General features: G+C 42.9%; 1 protein-coding gene across 5 annotated transcripts in view; it reads left to right on the forward strand.

The window, feature by feature from the left end:
* The window catches only part of LOC146829564 (ligand of Numb protein X 2-like), a 198,841-nt gene that overhangs the window by 110,743 nt on the left and 73,808 nt on the right, over positions 1–14,290 (forward strand). The gene's annotated exons all lie outside the window — the stretch shown is intronic.

The raw sequence follows: 14,290 nt of genomic DNA on the forward strand, positions 1-14,290 counted from the left end.
TCCTGCAGAGGGTCGCCACCTTCCCTGTGCCTCACTGCCTTGGTCTACCACTGCAAGCCTCAGGTAGGGTTTCTAACTTTCCATTATCACTTCACAGGACAATTTGTGCATGCGGGGATACATTGCGCATGCAGAGACATCATAAGATATTTGTTGGGGAGCAGGGAGACTATAACGTACATAACACATTTTGGGGGTTTCCTTCTAAATTGATGTCGTATAAAGCAGGCTATCTTATAAGAAAACTCTCCTGGAGATTGAGTTTATCAAGCGTAATTACTTTTCATGATATATTTTAGTTCTAATGGCTTTCCCACCTCCTAGGGTAAGTCTCGACTGCTCGCTATTGCAAATTTTCAGGGACAAGTTAGAAAATAAACATCTCTAGTATCCAAATTGAATGAAACAGTCTTGAACTTCAAAACACCAGTGGTAAATATCGCTGCCTACACCACTCACTGTCTAGTAACTACCCACTGGATATTACCTGGGGGAGGGGAGAAGTGCCAAGTGACGTGTATATTCATCTAAATGTAAAACAGTGCTAAATGTATGGCCATTGCAGCAAGTAGCAGTGTACAGTCTGGGGTCTACAAATTTAACAAACTGTTTGATCCTGTGCATATAAAACTCTTCCTCTGCCACCTTCCACCGATTTTGCAATGTGTCAGCACTTTGAAACCGGCTTAATAGAAGAAACAAACACCAAGGGCCTACTCCCAGGCAGGTCCCCAGAATGATTTACTTTCACACATTCAAGGTTGTTTGCACCTCATTAGCTGAATGGGCTTCTGAAACTGCCTTGTGCTATAGTCCGTCTTCCTAGCCATCTCCAAGCACCTCTTTTACAGCTCTTTAATGGCTGAGATTGTGACATTTGCTTGTGGTAAGTGCCGGGGCATCAAAATGCTGATCAATGTGTGTCCTGCAGTGCCTGTCTATGGGCATCGGAACAGGATCCCAAACTACAAGACAAACCTGCAGACCGTGACCCATTGTAATTAGGCCCACTGGATTCAAGGTAGCCTGGCTGATGAGGGGTGTTACCCCAAAACTAGTCCTAGGATGCTTGTTTCCGGTCCAGGGAGGACCTGGCTTGGCAGTTCGGGCTGGACTGTTCCCATGAGGAACAGGGTCAAGACTGATTTGCATATGGCTGGGTCTGAACTGGAGAGGCGAATTGAGCTAAAGAATGATGATTAATTCAACCCAGATCTAATAGTGACTGGGGGTAGTATCTGAAAAGTTTCAGCGCTCGGTCCATCATCTTATTGTGTTTGCTAACCTCTTAAATAAGCTTACACATAGGGACCATGATTATGACTTTTGCCCTCAATGGTGGTTACTAGAATTCCCCAGTGTTTTTTAACCAGTACTAAATCCATTAACAGACTACTAACGGAACACGTGGCCCTCCATAAATGGGCCAGCTGTGGCTTTCTTTTCAGATTAATGGCTTCCATGATAGCAAACGGTATTCATGTATGGGTCATGGCACTGGCACTATTCTCAACAATGTTGTGAGCCATATTCTTCGTTGCACTAATGGAGAAGATCCTGGTTTACCAGTGCTGTTAGCCCTCTCTGCCGCCTTCAGCACAGTTGACTATGCACTATTGGTCAATCTTCTTGAATCGGTGAGAGTACTCGTGGACTCTACTTTGAAATACATTTCTTCTGTTTGAAAAATGTATCGCTTTATCCTTCGCTGTGCTGAATACTCAGCTGTTTGATCCTCTGCTCAAGGTTCTGAACAATGGTATAGATGGATAGTGGCAAAACCTAGATACACCAAACCCGACTCCAGCTCGGTGGTGGCAACACCAATCTTGATTTTAGAAGCAGCGTTCACATGTTAAGGCATTTACCATCTTTGAAGGTTCTTCATTTTCTCACACGTCAATTAAACACATAGAGGGGGCTAAAGTTAGAACACATATTAATGCTGGTGTTAAATATACGGGACCTTGAGGGGTTCAGCTGGTTGGCTGCAAATCCTGTGGAGCAACGGAGACCCCCAAATCCACCTGCCTGACTAGAAAAAAATCAGTGGCTCTAGTATGCAGGGTGTTGACAACCATGGGCCACCATGCTTTGCATGGCAGTACAAATATGGGTTGGAAGGCCCGAGACCGGCCTTAAACCTTATTGACTCCAGCCGCCAGATGGCAGATAGCATGCCAAGGAGAGATTTCTTTATAGACAGCTGGCTTGAGTGTAAACGAAACTGGTGCTTTTCCGGCCTTTTTAATGTGGGAGTCAGTGAAAACCCACCTCACTGGACTGCCCTGGATCTGGAGACTTCAGAAATGCCTGAAGTTGGTAGAGTTAGTTTACCGAGTGTCGACCACGCACAGGTCAAAGTACTGCAGCCAAGCGACGGGGTAGCTCTGAGGAACGTGTGTCACATGAGCATAGTCTGCCATTTGGAGAGCTTTCTGGATGGGGTCATTGCTGGCTGCATCTTCCTGAATTACGCTGAATCTCTACTTTGGAGAGATGCTGGGGATTTGTAGAGTTCCATGGGTATCCTGGTTTTCACTGCCACATAAATGTGAGAAAGGAAGTCGAGAACCAGCCATATGACAATCCGCTTTGGTCCTGCTCCACTAGAAACAGTCCAGTCCAGAAGATATTTGTGATGGTGTGGCTTATTACAACCTCCACATTTCAATGATATTTATTTTTGGTTTTGTTTCTAGCCTTAAGGTCCATTCAACTGACGGACAAATGATTTAGGAAATGTTCTGTTTTATTTCACTTATTTTCTCTTGGTAAAGGACCATAACTCACATTTAACATATTTTCCATGGAAATATTTATAGTTTTATTTATTTATTGAGAGTTTTATATAGGACTGGCTCGACCCGAGAGTATCAGAGCACTTTAGAGAACACAGGAACAGAGATCATAGCATTAATAAAAAGATTCAAGGGAATAAAAAACAATGCATTATCATAAATGTATATTAAAAGGTATCAAAATGACATTATCCATCAGTGGCATTAATGATTGATTAGACGCTGGGTCAAGAAGCCATGCCAATGCACATGTTGGTGTGGTGGGCTTATGAGAGCGATTTGTAGTATTTGTTCAAGAAGAGTGATTTGAGGTTCCGTTATAGGAGGGATTGCAACGGAGGGCAATAAATGCAGGTCATACCTGCTTATATTCTTCTAGTTTTGAAGGATGTGGAGATGACGATGGATGGTGCTAGCGTGGAGTCAACAACTGTCAACATAACACCTATCTGAGCTCATTGACAAACTTCATCCAAGAAACCTGTGAATGCAGCTTTGGATTATTCATATTTAATGTGATCTGACTATTCCCACACGAGTTCTCATTTTGGCAGAAGGATGTGTGAGATAACTGGATGGTGAGACTGGAAGGGACCTGTGCATTTAATGCAAAACACTTCATGAGAGGATCTTCTAAAGAAGCTTCATCACGCAACCAAATGTCTGGAAGGGCTGTCCCTGTCCTCACCTGCATTCATCTTTTTTAATTTTCAGTGGTGTCTAGTGGGGCTTCCATTTCTTCTTGGGAGATCAGCCTGGAGATATACCCCTCATCTGCCTCCCATGGCGGAAAGGTATTTGACAGGAGATTAGGGTCATGGAACTCCATTTATCCTTTTATATCCCCGCTTGTGCCTGGTATGCAAAGTAATTTGCCAAGTTATGGATTACAACATTTATTCATCAATGGCTTCATACTCTGGGAAGAATGGAGTTTAAAATATTTAACTAATACTGAGGCAAACTGTGAAAAGTGTCATATCTAAATTCAAAGCCATAATTGTGAAACCTTGTGGCCAACAGTGATGATACCAGTAAATGCTTTGATGTCCCAGAAATGAACACCGTAGTCATCAGCCTGCCGGAAGTGCTGGCAGTACCAGGGTTTCTTCTGTCTGTCTGTAAGAAGCGTGTGGATCTTCACGTTAAATGACCTGTAGTCCTGCCTGTCCCGTAGGGCTGCTTCTCTTCTGACTTGAGGGTGTTGTGAAGAGAGCCCATGAGACAACTTGTTGTGTGAAAATCCCTGAAGCTGTTCATTCAGAGGTCAGCGACTGTCAGAACAGCCTTAATGCAACCTCCCTGAAACGGTTGATAAGAGTAGTCCATATCTTAATGGCTGGCTGCTACAACTTGAAACTCTTTTTGATCCATTTGCAACACTTCAGACGAGTGCGACAAAGGTTGATGGCTTCTGCAACTGATTTGCTGTTAACATCTGCTTGCTACATTTGTTCATCGCTGTAGATCTGACTCTTCAGCATCTCGATCAAGCGTGGCTCCCTGGGTACAGCTACCAGTTTTTAAACTAAATGAATAGTCATTTAAGATGATTTATTTTGTATTCCTGTGACCCCTTCCCTGTTCGACTAGCTACACACTTTGTTGTCTGGGGCACAGTCTGCTTACTGATAAATCAATCTTCTGATTCAGGGAGATCACTTTTGCTCCTGATTCCTTTTTTTCTGTAGCATTGTGCAAATTGCCTCACACTCCACTCGCGCTTTCCTCCAGAGTACAGCGTTGCTGCTAGGTTGCCAAACTATACATTACTTCAAAGGCTATTTAACTTCATAGAGCAGTTTGTTACTGACACTGGTATCTGCCCTGAGGTAAACTTTGAATGCTAGGAGTGATGCCAAAGCACACTATCTTTTAAAATCAGTTTGCAGTTTGGGTGAGCACTTCCAGGGACATTCAAACCAATTAGAGGTCATTATCTTACTCCAAGAGGGCAATAAGCATTTCAGTACCATACTGCGGATGACCAAGGCCGGTAAAATCTGCACATATGGAGCCCTCCAAGTTGCTCATTCTTCGTGAACATGAATTCAATGGGTCATGCTACTTTATGCAGGGCATCCAGGGCATATTATCAGTTTTGGCATGGTTACATAGTACCTCCCCGGGTACGCCCAGCATTCTCCCCCTCACCCCCCCCTGCCGGTTTGCCATTAAGGGGGGTGGTGCTTGGTGATCAACCAAGTCTTTTTGATCAAATATCAGTGTAGGCAGACATGGGGGGGGGAGGGGGGAATCGTTCCTCAGGGTTGTTTAATAATAAAAAAAAGAATTAAGACCTATCTGGGACTGCTGGCTGCCTCGCACTACTCTATTTCCAGTTCCTGGTCCCAGCAGTCCCTGGTACAGCATCATGGACTACCCATCCAATGTCCACACTGCTCTCAAGCATGAGAGCAGCGTGGGGATAGGCCTGAGCATGCAGGATTAACGCTCACTCAGGCACATGGAGTCTGTGCTGTTTCTCCAACAATACAGCTGTGTACAATACAGCTGGGTTGGAGAATCCTAAGTGCGCATATCCGTTTGGCTGGCCTAAGACAACCAGCCAAACTGACATGCGCACTTAAAAGTGCACATCTACCACTCCTCCTCCTCAGCCCTCCTCTCATGGCTCGGGCCAGCCCCTCCTTGCACACGCTGGCTCAGCCAGCGGCTGAAAAATAAAACCATAATAAAATATTGTTTTATGTTTCAGCTGCTGGCTCATCGCCAGTTGGGCGATGCTCCTCCGCCATTGTGGAGGAGCCTCTGCTGTCAACTATGTTCAGTGAGAGAATGGAATTATGGACCAGCAAACAATGTTGAATACATAAGGTTGTTTGCTTTCTGATGCTGAAACTGAATTTTGCAGCTGCAGCGGTTCACCATGGTTCCCAAGGATTATTTATTTTATTGCTGTATTTAAATATCAATGGTGTAACTTCCTCAGTAGGTCTTATTGATCACGGTTACGGCTCATGATATTGACATCCATCAATATAGAGCCATTGAAGTGTGCTGTTTGCTGAACTGAAATAATTTATAACTTCAAGCCAGGAAATGACCTGCTGCATCATTCCGGATTAGTCAAAGTTGAAACTGAGGTTTGAGACACAATCCTAAGCCAAGCAAATATGTTGACACTGTGTTAATTGCTATTTGTAAACATATAGGATGAGATGGCTAGAGATCTTCATCTTCTCCCTGTGCGTTTACCAAGGGTGAGGGAAACCTTTTTATGCGTAGTACGATAATGTGGGCTGGGGCTAAATACATCTTCAGGTGACATAGATTTCCTGTTATGCAATATCTCCTTTTCTGCTGGCTTTCAATGCAGCACCATGGTCAAGGTGTTGGCTGTCAATTTGACAAACATGATTTCCATACGTCAACAAGCTCCTTCAGATGTCAAGACTGGAGTAGTTCTCATTAAGCCTTAAACCCTCGACGCCCATATGGTTTTCAATCCATTTCAGCTATGGTACTCATGAACTCCTGTGTCTATGCAAATGAATTTGGGACAAATGGAAAGCCCACTGTGTCTCAATTTCTAGAAGTTATCATGGTGTCTTCACATCTTCTCCTCCACTGTAGATTAAAAGGGATCCCCCTGTTCTTAGCGGGAGGACTGTACTTGTTTTAACATTCCATCCAAAATAGCTGTCCTCTTCTGATGTCAAAGTTTCAAGGTTTTCACCTGTGCATTTAATGCAAAACACTTCATCAGAGGATCTTCTAAAGACGCTTCATCACGCATCCAGTCAGTGGGATTCACACCTTCCAGACAACTGCCCTGCCGCGGCCAATTCATGTCTGACATTTGCAACATTTATTAACCTGGACCAGTCTGCATAATGGTAAATATCGCCTCTGGGAAGGCACGTCCTCCTCGGAGCATATCCATGCCACCAGCATTGACAAAGACCTATACTCTGTGATTTATAGTGATTCTTTAGCTCACATCCTCCGCCATCCCTGTGGTCGGTCTTACTGAGCACAGAATACAATTAACTCATAACAGTTCAACTTAATACTTTATTTCTTAGTTATCTATTGCAGCATTTCATCTGGCAAAATCCCATATCAAGCCAATCGGACAACTTAGAAAGATGCTTTGGAGTTTTTAAATCCTGCTTCGTTTCTGTTATTAAACATGTTAGCCCATTCTCAAGAGCAATTGCCTCTTCAGACCCCATTTCCTTGCCAGATTTAGATAACTATTTTTCCTTTTTCAATTCTTTTTTTAAAAATTAAAATATTTGTAGATTACTAAGTAGTGTAGGGTCAAGTTTTGCTATCACGCTGTAACACCAGTGCTGCCACGTTTCATCACTCCAGGATAAAGCAAAGCATTAAATGGTTCTTTCAAAGATTCTTCTGCTGACTAATATTGCTATGAATACCTAGAGGAAACAGCTGATGGAAAAAAACGTCCAGCTGCCACATTTGATCGCTCTTAACCTCTGCTATTTGCCAGTTCTGACAATCTCTTCCAAAGGAACAAAGATACTTCTTTAAGATGCCCATTTCAGACTATTTACTAAAATAGTACATGTGTCAATTCTTAGACACTCCTAACCTAATGCTTTGCTAAAATACCGGTCTTAGTGATTCGAACGCAATGAAGTGAACCAAAAAAGCTGCGTTGCTTCGCATAGTTTGGATTCTGGACTGGGGGCTTATCGGCTCTGTCTGAGCCTCTAAAATCTTGCTGGTGCTTTTGTAAGATCCTGTTAAAGAAGACCGGAGATTCAACTTAGCTATACTGTATTCATTCTGTTACTGGGAAATTTGGGGACGGAGGAGCACTGCCATTTAGAACCGACTACCTCCTGAATAGTGTTTCTGTAATTCCATTGGCTGGTTCCTGCAGCTCTACAAAAATTGTAACTGTGGGTCAGAGTATCATAAAATGTATCTTGCAGTACTCGGTCTTTGGAGGTGATGATCAACTAAAGTGAATTAATCCATGAAATATATTTTTGCATTTGACAAAAAAGAACCTTTTGAAAATTGTCTGTGTTTAAGCACAGACACTTCACTACAGGGGCCCAATCACAACGGTAAATATTCATGTGTCAAAGAAGAAAACACAATTTCCTAGGTAGAAGTCACCTAACTCAACCTCTCACAGACGACCCCATCACCACCAGAACCAACGTCTACAGATGCATGACATACGTCACCGACTGGTACAAATGCCTGCAGCTGAACACAGACAAGACGGAAGTACTAATTTCTGGCAACATCAGCAACACATGGAACGACTCCTGTTGGCCATCAGACCTAGGACACGCACCCACTCCCTCCAACCACGCCAGAAACCTCAATCATCATTGACAAAACCTCACCATGAAATCACAGATCATCGCCGTCTCCTCTGCCTGCTTCCTCCTCACTACGCATGCTACGTAAGACCTTCAAGTGTCTACCCCAGCACACAAGATGCACTGTAACACAGGCTCCATCACCAGCCGACTGGACTATAGCAACGCTCTCCACGTAGGAATTGGTGCACACCTCCTACAGAGACTTTAGACCATACAGAACCCCACAGCCAGACTCACCTCTGCCTCCCCAAACAAACCCATATCACACCCCACCTCCACTGGCTCCCCATACAGAAGAGATGGCAATTCAAGCTGCAGACCCATTCACACAAAGTTCCACACAACCAAGGATCCGCATACATTAACCACTGCCTGAACTTCCACCAACCGTTGAGAAAACTATGCTCCGCCTCCCTTTTACTTGACCATACTTCCTGCATCCACCAAAGCAGAAGTGGAGGATGCTCCTCCAGACCATCACCTCCTTTCCGGAATTCCGAATGACCAACAAGACCTGGATGTTTGAGTAAGTCTCCGGGACCTGCAAGCACCTGGATACCCTATCGGGTGATCGGCTGCACTTTATAAATCCTGATTGAATGATTGATTGTTGTGTAGATTTGCTTACATGTATACTTACCACTACATCTATGTGTAATTCTACACTTTTTTGGTATTTACTATTTTCCAAAGGTGATTTATACGTAAGGGTAAGCTTGTATGTATCCACCCTCTGGTGGAGCTCCCTACAGCAAGAATTAGGAGTGTAAATATACTGCTATTAACTTTTAACACGTAGCTGTAGATCTCCTTATATAAAAGATATTTAAGACGTTTAAAAAACCCAATTTCATATATTAAAATATAAATGTAAAATTAATTTAAAGCTAATAAAGTAAAATGTTGCCACATAATTAACAGTGTTTTTAAATAGTTAGTTACAATATATTTAATTTATAAATAATAGTTCTTAACACATTATTAAAACATACAGTAACGTTTCTGTTTAATAGGCATTAAATGTTAAGTTATGCAGATTTGTAGACCACGTTATCAGCCAGGAGGGTATCCTTGTTAAGTTATGTGCTAAATTTATTTATTACATTTCTTTAAATCGATTAAAGTTTTATTTGAAATTAAGGTCATTACTTAAATACATAGCATGTTATTCTTATTTATAATTTTGAAATGCATGTGTATATATATATATATATATGTATATGTGTGTGTGTGTATGTGTATATATAATGCAATCCATTTATAAGCGCAAACTGTCACTCCAAGGAGCATCATGGCGCTAAACGGAAACCAGAGATAGGAACTTCGAAACCTAGTTAACTGCTAATGGTTTTGATAGGGACCTCAGATCAGAGTTTTGCAGAGAGAATCAGATGCGCTGAAAATCCAGGTTTTCAGAGCTTTCCTGAAATGGGACTCGGAAGTAATCTGGCGAAGCTGTGGGGGAAGTTTGTTCCATGCCTTTGAGCCCAACACTGAGTGACTTTCCTCCCTTCATTGCCAGTCTGAAAGCCGTTATTTTTAGTAGATTGGCCTTTGATGATCTTAAACTTTGGGAAGGAACGTATTGCTTAAAGCATGTGTGAAGGTATTGAGAGCCCGATGAGTGGAAAGCCCTAAAGGTGATGAGGAGGACCTTAAAAAGAACACGTTTGTGAATTGGCAGCCAATGAAGTGTGTTGAGAGCCGCTGATGCAGATGACTTCCTGGGCCATCTCAGTACTAGTCGTGCTGCAGCATGCTGGACCATTTGTAGCATATGCAGGACTGACTTATTAGTACCTGCATAGAGGCTATTACAGTAATCCAACCTCGATGTAATAAGGGCTACAGCCACTGTTTGCCTTGCTGAAAAGGGGATCAGATCAAAGAATCTCTTTTAATAATATGGAAGCAAGTTCCAGCAACTACCAGCAATTGCTGTTTAAATGACAGAGTGGTGTCAAATTTAATTCCCAAATTCCTAACCACATTTACTGTATTTGGAGGAGAGGTGGTATTGGCTGGCAACCAATATTTGGGTGAGAAAAGGTGGCCTTGGCGTAGGGGTAGAATATCAGTTTTTTCTGAATTACACTTAAGATGGTTTGCATTCATCCAACTGAAAGTTGCAGTGAGGCATTTGCAGAGATTTTCTTCTGCCTGTGTGGTGTTATTCTCTAGTACCAAGATAAGCTGCGTATCATCCGCATATGAGATGATATTAATATTGAAGGACGATATCAGCTTAATCAGTGGAGCCATATAGGCATTAAAGAGAGTCGGACTGAGGCTCGATCCCTGCGGTACCCCTGAGGGAAGTGCCTTCTCTTGTGACTTATTGGCCAAGTGTAATCACTTTCTTGCGATCCTGCAGCAAGTTTTTTATCCATGCCAGGACAGTACCCGTGAGACCAAAAGAAGCAAGGCGGTCCAAAAGGATGGCATGTGAGACAGTGTCGAAGGCCGCCGACGGGTCTAACAATACCAACACTGCTCTTTTGCCTTGATCCATAGCGGCTTTGAGATTTTCAGCCGTACACAATAGTGCAGATTCTGTAGAGTGTTGGACTCTAAAACCAGATTGATTGGAGTGAAGCAAATTTGATTTCTCCAGGTATGTTGTGAGTTGCTTATTTACACATTTTTCTGTCAGCTTACATAAACTTGGTAAGAGAGAGATGGGGCGCAAATTAGATAGGGTAGTAGGATCCGGAATGTGTTTCTTTTGAAGAGGCTTTACAGCTGCTAGTTTCCATTCAGCTGGGATCTATGCAGTGGAAAGAGAGGAATTTAATATATTGTTTTATTAGGGTTCACAATATCAATCAGAGTGTGTAATAGTACTGGGGGGCAAGGATCAAAAGGGGAACCGGATTTCATGGACCGAATTGCCTGGCGCGATTCTTCAAGAGAAATTGGTTTAAAAATACGCATACAAGTTTTGTCCAGATCTGCAGACAAATAATTATTAGTGAAGGAAAGGATAGGCGGGGGGAAATCTTTTTGTAGTATGCGAACTTTCTCTTCAAAGAAATCTGCAATGTCATTACAGAGACTCTCAGAGGGGGGAATCTCTTGTTGTAAACTTTTGGGATTCGTGAATTGATTGACTATTTTAAAAATCACTTTCTGGTTTGCCTTGGTGTTATTAATTGCCTCCGTATACTAGGCTTTTTTGGTAGTTTTAATCAAGGCATGGTATTTCCTAAGGGCTACTTTAAAATTGTTTAGCTCTGTATCCTCATAATTTCGTCGCCATCTGCGTTCTAATGACCTGACTTGGCTTTGCAATTCTGTTAGAGCTTGCGTAAACCATGGGGCAGAAGTCTTCTTGTTTGGTCTATTTTGATGTTGAACTGGAGGTGCCAACTGATCTTTCAGGGCACACCTCCATTGGCCAAAGAGCTGGGTATCGGCGATAGTCTCCTAGTAGCTTAGGTCTACACATCAGCGCTTCCGAGAGATAATCTGGGTGAGCTGTTAATTCCTTCCATCTGGGTTTGACCTGTTGAGGGGCCTTAGTATTATTTTCCTAAGATGGGGGCCCCTTTTTTGAAAAAATCTCGAAGGGGATAAATTTATGATCGGTCCACGTTTGCTCAACTGGGGGCTTAAACTTTCAAGTTGGAGCAAATACAGTCCAGCGTATGGCCTGCACTATGTGTGGCATCTAAGGAGCATTGTTCTAGACGAAGTATATCCATTATCTCCTTAAAGCATGTTGCCCCAGGGTCAAGTTTAGGTCACAAAAAGACAGTCAAGATTTCCATTAGTTAATAAATCATAAATATGAAGTGCATGTTTACCCATTGACCTAGTATTTATGAGGCCACCGCGCAGACTGCTCAGCATGGCAATCTTTTTTACTTGAAGAGCCTGAGTGGGCTTAAACACCTTTTTGCAGGTTTTACAACTAATCGTACCCTCCCATGTGGCAACGTCTAATAAGTTGTGACACAGTGGCTGCTGAATTGAATGACAGTAAAAACTCCCTTGAAAGTGGCAGGCCTAGCGGAGGAGATGTAGCGGTTCTGGCCCTTGGCCCAGTCCAGGCGCGGACGAGCGCAGATGGGCTTGCTTTTGACGCACCCGCTGCGCGTCGGCGCCATCGGCAGTTTATATTGCTGCTAGTCAGCCGGTAGGACCAGGAGACTAGACCGTCTCTTAAACAAAATGGCCCCCACAGAGTGTCCGACAGGAAGTAGGAAAATCACAGTCAGTCGCTAGGACGCGTTTTAGCCTCCCTCCACACAATCGGCACAAGCTGTGGTGGAACCGGGAGAGGAACGACTACCACAGCGCTTAAAGCAGTAAGTGTTAATTAAATCCAAACAGTATCTGGGGAAAAGGGTGAAAGTAAAACACCAAAACAATTTCGACGAAGCACTTTAAAATATACACAAAATCGTACTTTTAAAAGAGATGTCAGAATTGTACTAATTGCAGAGAGCGTGTCCCCACCGTACGAGCTCTGCTGATCACCCCCGATCTAGTAAGCAGCTATTCCGCTGCGTGTCAGCGCCATCTGAAGTTTATATTGCTGCTAGGCAGCCGGTTGGACCAGGAGACTAGACCGTCTCTTAAACAAAATGGCCCCCACAGAGTGTCCTACAGGAAGTAGGAAAATCACAGTCCGGTGCTAGGACGCGTTTTAGCCTCCCTCCACACAATCGGCACAAGCTGTGGTGGAACCGGGAGAGGAACGACTACCACAGCGCTTAAAGCAGTAAGTGTTAATTAAATCCAAACAGTATCTGGTGCTAGGTCGCGTTTTAGCCTCCCTATTTTGCAATGTTGGCTTCTTCTGCCTTCCCCCGCCCTCTGCAGAGGATCGCTCACCGTTGGCAAAGCTACGCCAAACGGTAGAATAATTTCCTGGTTGCGATTAAAGTGATCACTCAGAGTGTTGCTGACACCAGTAGTTGTTTATTCCAGGTACAACCTGGAAATTATATAATCACAACAAATCCGTCGTCGGGCCCCCCTGACCCTGCAGGACGGCCTCAGCTGATGGGGACAAAGTTGCCCATTATTAAAAGCACACAAACAGATGCTAAAGCCAATTCACGGTTCACTGCGATGCTTATTCTTCGAGTGAAAAGTTGCAGAAGAAATGAGAATCTTTCCTGACCCGTTTCAACATTTATGCCTTAACCTTCGGATTGAAGTGTGTGTATATATATATATGTATGTGTGTATATATATATATATGTATATGTGTGTATATATATATATATATATGTGTCAACCTATCTGAAATAGTTTTATTTGTTTAACACTAGTTCCTATGGGATGTTATCTTAAATCCCTGTTGTCGATGGGAGTATGTTGCAGTACCTGTGAGTTAACATGGCTAGGCTGGAGTACACCTTTAGGGCTGTAGTAACTTTTGAAGTGTAGTTTGTGAATAGCAATGGGCTTACTCTTTTGGGGTGGGTGTTTGTAGTTGCTTGACCCTTCATCAACCCCTCCATACATTTATTTAAGGCTCTTCTATTTTGTAGTGAGTATTCCTCATTGTCCAGCCACTCCTTGTCCCTTCTAGATTTACTACTAAAATGTACTCGTACGTGTTGAGATCGCTACCGCGTTGGAACTTTCTGTATAGAAAAGATAAGGGATGCGAAGGCGGAGCTCTCCGTCCATAGATTAGTGAATAGCAATTTGTAGTTCTATTTCATTTATTATGCAGTTTGTGAATATGCCCCTAAATGTGGAAGCAGAGAAAATGTGTTTTGGTCTGCTCTTAATTATTTTCACTAGCACTTCTTCTCTAAAGGTTTCCTCTTGTAGCTAGTTCTTTCTTATGATGCTAGTAGACAATGGTCCCACTTGTGGAGGGGCAAGTAACACCGCGTACCACTCCTGTTAATGTATCCATGTTCTCTCTAAACAAAGAAAATATCCATACTTACTCAGTGCTTTATGCTTTACATGCCTTAAAGACAGTGCTTGTCAATCTACAGAGGTCCATTGTTGGCCAACACACGCCACAAATCAAACCTTTGCCTTTAAAACATTGTATATTTGGCTGCTTTTTGGCTTCTGCTTATTTTGCTGAAGTTGCTCGTGAAGTAAATTTGGAATTGAGTTGGGAGGGTTTTTGTGACGATTCCAACATGTTGCCCAGCAGTGGAATGTGCTGCCTTCTTGGAT

The sequence above is a fragment of the Triturus cristatus genome, chromosome 5_2, assembly GCF_964204655.1.
Source record: "Triturus cristatus chromosome 5_2, aTriCri1.1, whole genome shotgun sequence".
Lineage (NCBI taxonomy): Eukaryota > Metazoa > Chordata > Amphibia > Caudata > Salamandridae > Triturus > Triturus cristatus.